Source organism: Eschscholzia californica, unplaced genomic scaffold (assembly GCF_041429995.1).
Source record: "Eschscholzia californica isolate CP2 unplaced genomic scaffold, dmEscCali1.0.p SCAF_3, whole genome shotgun sequence".
Classification (NCBI taxonomy): domain Eukaryota; kingdom Viridiplantae; phylum Streptophyta; class Magnoliopsida; order Ranunculales; family Papaveraceae; genus Eschscholzia; species Eschscholzia californica.
Window position 1 is genome coordinate 5,016,910 of NW_028238420.1, and position 9,353 is coordinate 5,026,262.

Consider the following 9,353-nt stretch of genomic DNA (forward strand, 5'->3'; position numbering starts at 1 on the left):
CTAAGATAAAATAGAAACTACTCCAAGTTTTCAAATTCCTCTCTAAAATCTTATAAGTGGGGTTCTTGAATTTCTCAGTAGCAATATATAGTCGGGGGTTTTTATCTTTTAACTTACAAGAGGAATTAACTCAAACCTCTAACTTAAATCATCATTGATATGTGCATGAAGTCTAGGTCAGTCTAATGCTAGAAATTTTGTTTTTAAAGTTCCACTTAGTGTGTTATATCGAATTATAACACTGCACATCCTATTAATTTTAGTTTGGAAATTAGGCATAAATAAAGTTAGTTTTGTGCTTGATTTGTTATCTTGCCAGAATTTTTCGCAAGAACGTGATAGAAGGCAATAACGAGATATAATCTTCATATATTTAGGGTGAAAAGGTCTCAAATGTTTAGAAATGTATAGTTTTACCGGAGATATTTTCCCAAACGTCCCTCAACCAAGGTTCGTCAAATTTCCCTGTCAAATTCAAGTCGGGCTAACCTCAAGCTTGGACAAACAACTAATTATCGGGGTCACTAAACAGATGGATGTAGGGGTGGGAATCGGGCCGGACGGGCAGTCGATAGACAACAACTCTCCCGATTCGGGGGAAACGGACACATGCCATCCTTGACCGCTCAGACTAGGGCTGGGAAAACGGTCATAGACTCCGGGGTCCGACCCGTTAGAGACCACTGCCCGTAGCTAACCCGATCCGGGCTAACCCGGCCCGGTGAATCGGGCTTATAGGGCCGGGATTCGGACATAACCTCAAATCCGAGTCCCGGCCCGTTATACCTGTCCGATATACCCGCCCGACTTCCGATGCCCGAAACCCGCCCGATATACCTGCCCGACTTGTGATGCCCGAAACCCGCCCGATCAAACATATAAAGATTATGTTTTAAACTGATCCAAGGGGTAAAATCTTTTGGCCATCAAAGACCCTTGCTCCCATAACTTTGACCCAATAGTGAGGGACTTAAGAGATACAAGTTACATAAATTTTGGCCTTGAAGAGGCTTGTATTGTAGAGTGTTCAAGAGGTTATATATAACCATTCCCTTTTCTCCTTTATCTTCACCCCCAACAATGTGGGACTAAATAGGTTTAACTTGCTTGCAATCCAAGAAGTGTGGTTTGATTCATATAATCACAACCCCATATGAATTCTTCTCTAGATGTTCAATGTGGGACTAAGTCTCCAAAGAGAACAACAAAAATCTCTTAACTTTATTAGTCCCACATCACCTATTTACAGTTAGAACATGTATTTGAGACTCTTATTAAATAGAAAATAAGGTTCACTCAAACCATCAAGTTTATTTTATTTATTAGTCTTACATCACCTATTGAGACTTAAGTGGAAGTGAAGTGAATCTCTTATTTTAAATGAAAGAAGAAAATTATTAATCGGGTCTAATGTCATAAGATAGAATAAAGATAAATTTGTACAACTTTTAAAAAGAAAAAACCCAAACATGACCATTTATACATTTTATTATATGATTATTGAAAGTATCTCAAGTTATGAGTTAATGATTTTAGCCTTTAGAAGCCTTTTGAGAAAGGCAAATGAAGGAGTTATTTATAACCTTTATTCTTGCATCTCTATCTATAAGACCATCAATGTGGTACTAAAGATTAAAAGCTTTAGGATTGAACATCAAAGAGGGAGAACTTGTAACCTCTCCCCTTTGCTTCTTTTATCTCTAACTCAAAGGTGTGGGACTAACATTATGAAGTTTGCTTAAAGTTTGTTGTGTGATGTTGGCCTTCTTGTGACCTTTACTAACTATGGGGAATGGTCAATAGTAATTGACTATATCAAATGGTCTCTATGACCATTTTTTTCTCCTAACTTTGATGTGTTTTATTTTTCAACACAAAAATATTTGGATAGATATTTCGAATGGTTTGACACTTCTTATGATATAGAGTCTTCCTCTTTGTTCCCTAAGAACTCCCCCAAGCTCTCTTGTAATCTTTCTCTTCGATCTTCCCATTGTTGAGTACTTGAGTTGTTCATCATTTTCATCTTTCTTTGTTTATCGAGTAGTGGTAATAACACAAATATAAGACTATTTCTTGTTTGTGTTTGTAATGGTTTTTCGTTCAATGGTGAGTGTTTGTGTTGAATTATGGAGAATAAAGAAGAGTTGGGGTCTACTTATAGAGGTGGGGAGTGGTCGATGTTCACAAAAATGCCACATTCTCTATAGAATTGTTGTAGGGAATGAGCATATAATTCTTTTGTCACGTAGATTGTTATATATATAGTTAGGCACCCAAATACTTTAGTCACGAGCCTTCTTTTTCACCACTGTCAAACCATATTCACATTTGGGAACTATAGTTGATGGAGATGGTCTAAGTCACTAAGTGAGGAAAAAACTACGACCAAATAATTGGTGAAATTGATCAAGACCAAAATATGAAGAATATGGACCAGAGCACTTTTTCTTGATCATTTTTGAAAACTTCATTAGAACATAGAGATATGGCACCTTGTGATTAAAATGCATCACAGAGATATGGAAAATCCGATGGCACCTCGTGATTAAAATGCATCATAGTAGTAGTAATACTAGTTTGGGTATTGATGAGAAGAGTAAGAATATAGATTTGACTTGGTTGGATGAAAAATTGAAAGTGATTGAAGATTTATAGAAAAATAAGAACGATAAAATTTGGCAAGATGATGATGGTGGTGAGAGTGATTCAAGTCCTAATATATTGGAACAATGAAATAGAGAGGTGTGGGAATAAATAGATGAAAAGATGAGAGAATATGAGAGGTGTGGGACTAAATAGATGAATGGAGGCAAAAAAAGTGATCTTCAATTCTTGTTTTGTGATGGATCATGTTTTAGTCTCACACCTTTGGGATAAGAGAAAAAGTACTTGGAGAAGAGTTATTTATATCCATCTTCTCAAATATCTCAAGTATCTCTTTTACTTTTCTCACACAAAGTGGTTGGGTATTGAGTAACTATTTGTTTTTATATAAAATTTTATTTATATAAAATAAATATATATAAGATAAATTTATCTTTTTGAATATAATAAAATAACCCGAGCCCGTCCGACCCTAGCCCGTTGGAACCCGCTCGGGCAGCCGGGCTCGGACGGGCTACGGGCACCAATATGGCCTTTTTGGTCCGGCCCGATCCGCCCGACTCCCTACTGCGGGCTCGGCTTATCCGAGCTCGATTCGCCCGAGTCTGGCTCATTGTTGTCCGAGCCCGTCCGAGCCCGCTCGATTCCCACCCCTAGCTCAGACCGTCGGACTAAACAAAATTTATTTGGGGAAAAACCCTGTCCATGACCGTTTTTTTTTCCGGACCAGCCAGATACCGCTCAGCGAGGTAGCTGGTGCAATGCCTAAAACATAACCAAACATCTCATTTTATTGAGAAATTACTTTCAATGTAACTTAAATTACTTAATACATAAAAACAAAATAAAAAACTAGAAATTGGGAAATAAAATCATAAATATCATCACTTGGCCGATATTTGGATTAGACATAGACATTTGTGTCCATACTTAAAGTCAAAATCTTAACCCTTCATTATGTTTCCAATTGAATCAAGCGATCGACCTATATAGGCTTCAAGACAACTCGAATTACTTACACAATTGTGAAATCGAAGATCGCAATTATCACAACCATCAGAATAAAGTCATGGAGATCCGACCTTGAAGTTCGATCTCCACAAGGCAAAAAACATAAGAAATTACAGATTCAAATAGTTCATAACTTCTTATCCACAAAAACTAACATAAAGATGCAACAAGGAGCAATCAGAAGCACCCCAACAAGCAAGGAGCAACCAACACCACTATATAAGTTAAGAACTGAAGATATGTACGTTGTTCTGCAAAGAAAAGAAAAATGAGAAAATAAGATCAGTAAAAGATAGCCGAAAACCCAAAAGAAATGTGATGAAACAAAAAAGAAAAAAAAACAAAATACACTTACTTTTGAATATTTCAGAATTTGGACAAAAAATATTCTTTGTTGGTCGGCCAAAGTCGATAATCAACATGGAAGTGCCAATATGTAACAAGAACAGTAGAGAGTTAGAGGTTTAGAACCGTAAAGAAATAGAAATAAAAAGCCAGAACCTAAGCAAGATACTGTGTGAAGATTACCATCATTATAATGGTCTTCAGCTGCAATTGAACTTTCCTTGTGATGGTTGTGATGATGGCGAACCATCACTTCCTTGTTTAGGATGGAACCAAAACTAAAAACCATGGGGAAAGAGCCGTGGCTGAGAATTTGAGGTCCCGGGGTCAAACTTTACAAGAGGTCGTCTTGTATGGTAACATGAAGTAAAAAATACTATATATATCAATAAATAAAAGTTCAAAATTATCTAATATTATAGATATTAAATTGTTGACGAAACCAAACTCTTCGTATGATTTTTCTGAATGATCGCTTCAATTATTTTTGAAGTTTCTATAATATGCAAGCAGCAACAACTAAGTAATTAGATTCTTAGATAATGAAATAAAACATAATAAATGTTAGTGATAATAGTCGAACATATTGTGAATTAAATTTCATATCGCGAATTAGAGAGTTATGTCGGTCGTAATCATATGACAAGGACAAAAAAGAAGTTTAGGGCTATTTTCGTTTTTTTAAGTGTAAAAAAATGGAGTTTCATTAACATCCAATTACAAATGGGGAATCGCTAATTGGACATTAATTATAAGTGAAAGGCTATCGCTAAATTCCCCAAAATATAATGGACAATAAGATCAATAACCAACATAACCCAAACCTCTATTTCTCTCAATCAAGGTCACAACCTTCAATAATTAAATCTCTCCCCGTTCGTCGGGAAACTTCCCCTTCGTTGTCCCACCTCCCCCCCCCCCCCCCCCCCCCACCAATACAAATCATGTTTCCATTTTGATGAGATGTGGTTTCAATCTCATTCAACTTATCCTCTTTGTAGAAGGCCTATTTCGCATGAATCTTCACTAAACACCAGTCTTGAATCACCACTCAGGAAATTTCTACATCTGTTTTACCTCCTAAGTATCCTACAAATACTACAAATATCCTGTTTCTGGGTAACCAAACTCAATTTCTGAAGGATCTTCTTCGTCATCATCTTTTGGTACCTGAGAATATGGGAGAAAGGAGAGAAAAAATAATGATGGTCGTCGGTCGATGACCGACAAAACTCTAGCGACCAACAAGAAGAAAGGGTTAAATGATAGGGAGGGAAAGAGTTTTTTGGAGAGGGGTAGAAAAGAAAAAGATAAGTCAACAATTAAGTGGACTAACGAAAAAATGAAAAGTGAACCAAAATGGAAGTTGGTCATCTTTAGGGGCCCAAAACGAAATTAACCCTATATTTTAAAGCAAGAATAAAGTGTATGAGAGAATGTATAGACAGAAAGACAGAGAAAAGGAAATGGTGGATTGATGGAAGTCCCCTTTGGACGGTGAAGATTAATTGATTAACACAATTATTTAATCAACCGTTGGTGCTTCCTTTATAGAACATTATATTATTTTTTTAGTTTCTTGAGATTGGAGTTGAAGAGTTATTACATTTCATGAATTTGGATAAACATCCCTAGGGCCATTCTAGGAGACCTGAAAGTCCATCTGCTTCTACCTTTATTTTATTTATTGCTTAAATTACATGGAATAAATGTTGATGTCAAACTGCTTCCACCTTGTCTTGAATTCTGATGTCAACCTCGCAGACTTACGTGGATTAGTAAAGGGGGGTTGTGTTTTGGGCATAATAATTTGGATCCGGAGGCACCCATGACTGAGGCGGTAAAAACTGATTTACCAAGTCGTTGAAGTCTTGGCTGGGAAAAACTGATCTTGAACAAAGTCTTCCTTCACTCGTCGAACATCTTCAATCCATGAAATAATTTGTAGTCGGGTTCTTTAAAAAAATAGATAAAAAATGAGGTCAACTCTATGCATATTTTCATTTTCAGGGTGTAGTCTTAATATCGCTAAATAGTTTGGGATCTAGTCTTAATATCACTAAATATATAATTGGACTCTATGTGTAAATAAGCCTTAATTTTTTCAAACGGAAATAAGAATCAACTTCAATGGGACTGGATTTTGTCAAAAAATGTTGGCAAAAAACTCCAATGTTTCCATCCTTTTTCATATCAGAAAAAGTGAAAAAAGGTGGAGACTAAAGAACTCACTGTAGTCGAATGGTTGGTGGATTGAAGAATCCATTCTTTCCGGTAACAACATGCCTTCAAAATCAGAACTACCTTCGAATTCCATAAACAACTTTTGAGCATGATGGTCACAGTCATCAAGAGCTTGGCATAGACCACGGGATGGGTTGATAAAATTGGTTAATCGTGATCGCTAGCTTGGTTGATAAATTTCATACTAACACCACTGTCAGTTTAGAAGAACATAGATGCAAATCTAAAAATTTTAGCAAGAATGAGAATATGTTGATGGAAGCCATTTCTTATTGTACATGCATGAATTTGCTTGAGATTTTTCATATTAGTACAGTTTTCTGCTATTAAAACAAGAGTCCAAGCTAAGTTAAGATTTACATCTTTGTGTTTTTTTTTCATAACAAGAGAGCCGGACCTGAAAAAATCGAAAGAAGAGGGTTTTTTGAGGAGAGAGAAAGAGTCGTGACGTCAGCAGGCGATTCTCTTCTCCTTTCCACCTTCGACTCAAACACCACAAACCCTACGATCTCAAAATCCAACCCCGCCATAAGCACTATGAAACCATCAGTATTCAGCCATTAATAGCAATACCTACTTCATTCAAGTTAGTTAATAAAGGACAAAAGAGCATCATAGTTTCAAGCCACGCGAAGATCTAGAGTTATTGTTCAAGAACCCTAACTATTGGGGGTATTCTGGTTGCGTTTCCAAGAGTTGAATAAACTCTTCTAATTCAGCCAATCAAAGACATAACTCACCACGTTGCAATTAATCCCGAGAATAAGAGGGGCGCAGATCAACACGTAGAGGTAACCCTAACTTTTCATCTTCCTATTGCGTGCTTTCTCTTCATTTATACCGCTGGTTTTTGTTCTTCGAGTTGGTTTTGGAGTTTTGGGGTTTCGTCTCTTTCTCCTTCTTGAGTATGTCGTCAGTCACCACAACCCAATCTGAGTAGACAGATTTGAAATGCAGCTGATTCCCGAGGCTCTTGCATGCAAGGCAATGATGATGTATTGGTTGGTAGTGATCGTCCTCTTCTTCCTCCCACTCCACAATTTATACTCTCCCCTCTTGGCAGTAGCCTTCTATCTTCATCTTCTTAAGCTTTCTTCTCTCTTCACACTCATGGCTCCACAATACTCTCTGGCCACCCATGGCAAACTTACTTTGAAATTTACGAAACCCTCTTCCAAGCAAGAGCTACAGCCAATCAATCAAGGTTTCATAGCAAGATGGGTGTGTCCGTACGATGTCGGGCTGACTTTCATCAAGAAAATGCTCTTTCCTCAATCTCGTTTCTTTAGGGACTGTGACTATTATCCTGCTGAAGGTCCAGTTAACACTTTCATCATCAAACCCAAGAGCCAGTTCGTGATGGATGCTTTAAATTTCGGTCGTCCTTGGGTTCTTCGAGGGATGCTTCTAGTTCTTAAAATTGTTGAATTTCCTCTCACAGAACCTACCGATGATCTTTGTTATGAACCTATGCGCTGCACCCTCTACAAGGTTCCTCAAGCTATTCAAAATCGTGAGGACTTTGACTTCATCTTCAGTTGCATGGGTAAGATCATTAACATTAAGCCGCGTAATTTTGGTAGGGTTAACAATAATACAGTTCGTGTTCACTTCCTTTATGACATTCGAACACCCCTCCTAGCTGTTATCAATCCAATTTTCTCTGATGGTGAGAAAGAAATCAAAATCAGTTACCAAAAATTTCCAGGGGCTATATGCCAGTTATGTCGTATCATCGAACATCCCATTAACCACTGTCCATTGTTTGATAACTCTTCTGAGGATGAAAACAGTTCTAATAATGATCAAATAGAGGATATTCTGGTTGACCTTAATGTTGAAGCCTCTGAACCTCCACTTTTGTTGGCTCCTCCTCCTTCTCCTGTTCAGGGAGTGATTCCACCGCATCTACTCTTTCCTTCATCTGGTAAGAGACTCAGAGATCATCCCAGACCCTCTTCTGATGGTAACTCTCAGTTGTCTGATGATAACTCACTGGAAGACACGACTATGATTGATAACTTGGAAGTGAGGAGATTGCTACAGGAATCAATGCTCTTAGACCAAAGCTTGAATATTATCACTAATGCAAGAGAAGGGGAGGAAGCTGCACTCTCAATCTCGTCTACTCAATGATCAGTCCATTGGGTGGTGGGGTGGTGTAGGGGTGCTGGGGTTTATTTATTTTGCAGGTTTCTAGTTCTGTCTTTGCTGGTTGTTGTCAAGTTTAGTCTTTTATCTTCCTGAGTGGCTAGTGATCCTGTAGGGATCTTTTTTGGTGCTTTTCTGTTGTAGTCTAAGCTGGAGTGGTAATAGACACTCTAGTCTTAGTCACAGTCCTCTGGTTTGTCTAGTCCGAGTAAGATATTAGTCTTTTGTTTTCTTGCTGGTGTCTGTAATAGACTTGTGTTGTGGTGGTTTATGGTATTATTCTACTTGTTCTAGTTAATTTCTTTGCTTATTTTGTTCAGTTATTATTATATGGTTTTTAAGTCTCTCCTTATATTTCTTGTTCTAGATTACTTCTCTGTCCTTATATTAGACTCGGTTTTTCTTAGTATGTTGGTGATGCTTCTCTTTTGATGTAGGTTAGTTGTGCTTCTTAGTGTATGTGTTTTCTTTTGTGGTTGTTCTGCTGCTCTTGGGAGTGAGATTTTCGTCTGGGAGTGTTCCGTAGTGATCAGTGTGGTTAGAGGGTTCAGCTGTAGATTTAGTTTGGGGGTCGGTGCCTTCAGTTTGAGGGTAGGGAGTGCCTTCAGAGTTCGAGGGTGAGCGTAAGGTTTACAGATTAGAGGTCTGTTGAGGTTAGGGAGGGCCGGTACAGGGTAGCTATTGGTTCTTGCGCTTTCCTTAGCGTATAGGGTTGAAAGCTCTGTAGACCATTTCTAGGTGCCCTTAGATTAGACTTCGGTTGAGCTTTGGCTGTGGGCCTTGGAGGGTAGGGTATAGGAGTGCTCTCAGAGTCGGGTCCACGAGATCTTTGATCTTGTGGGTGGACTAGTTCGTTGGTAGGTGCCTTTAGACTTAGGGTAGGGAGTGCCTGCAGAGTTTGAGCCTTTTGTAGACCTTTGCTAGGTGCCTTCAGAGTAGTATTCGGTTGTGCTTGGGTCGTGGCCTTTTTAGGGTTCTCGGTAGGAGTGCTCTCA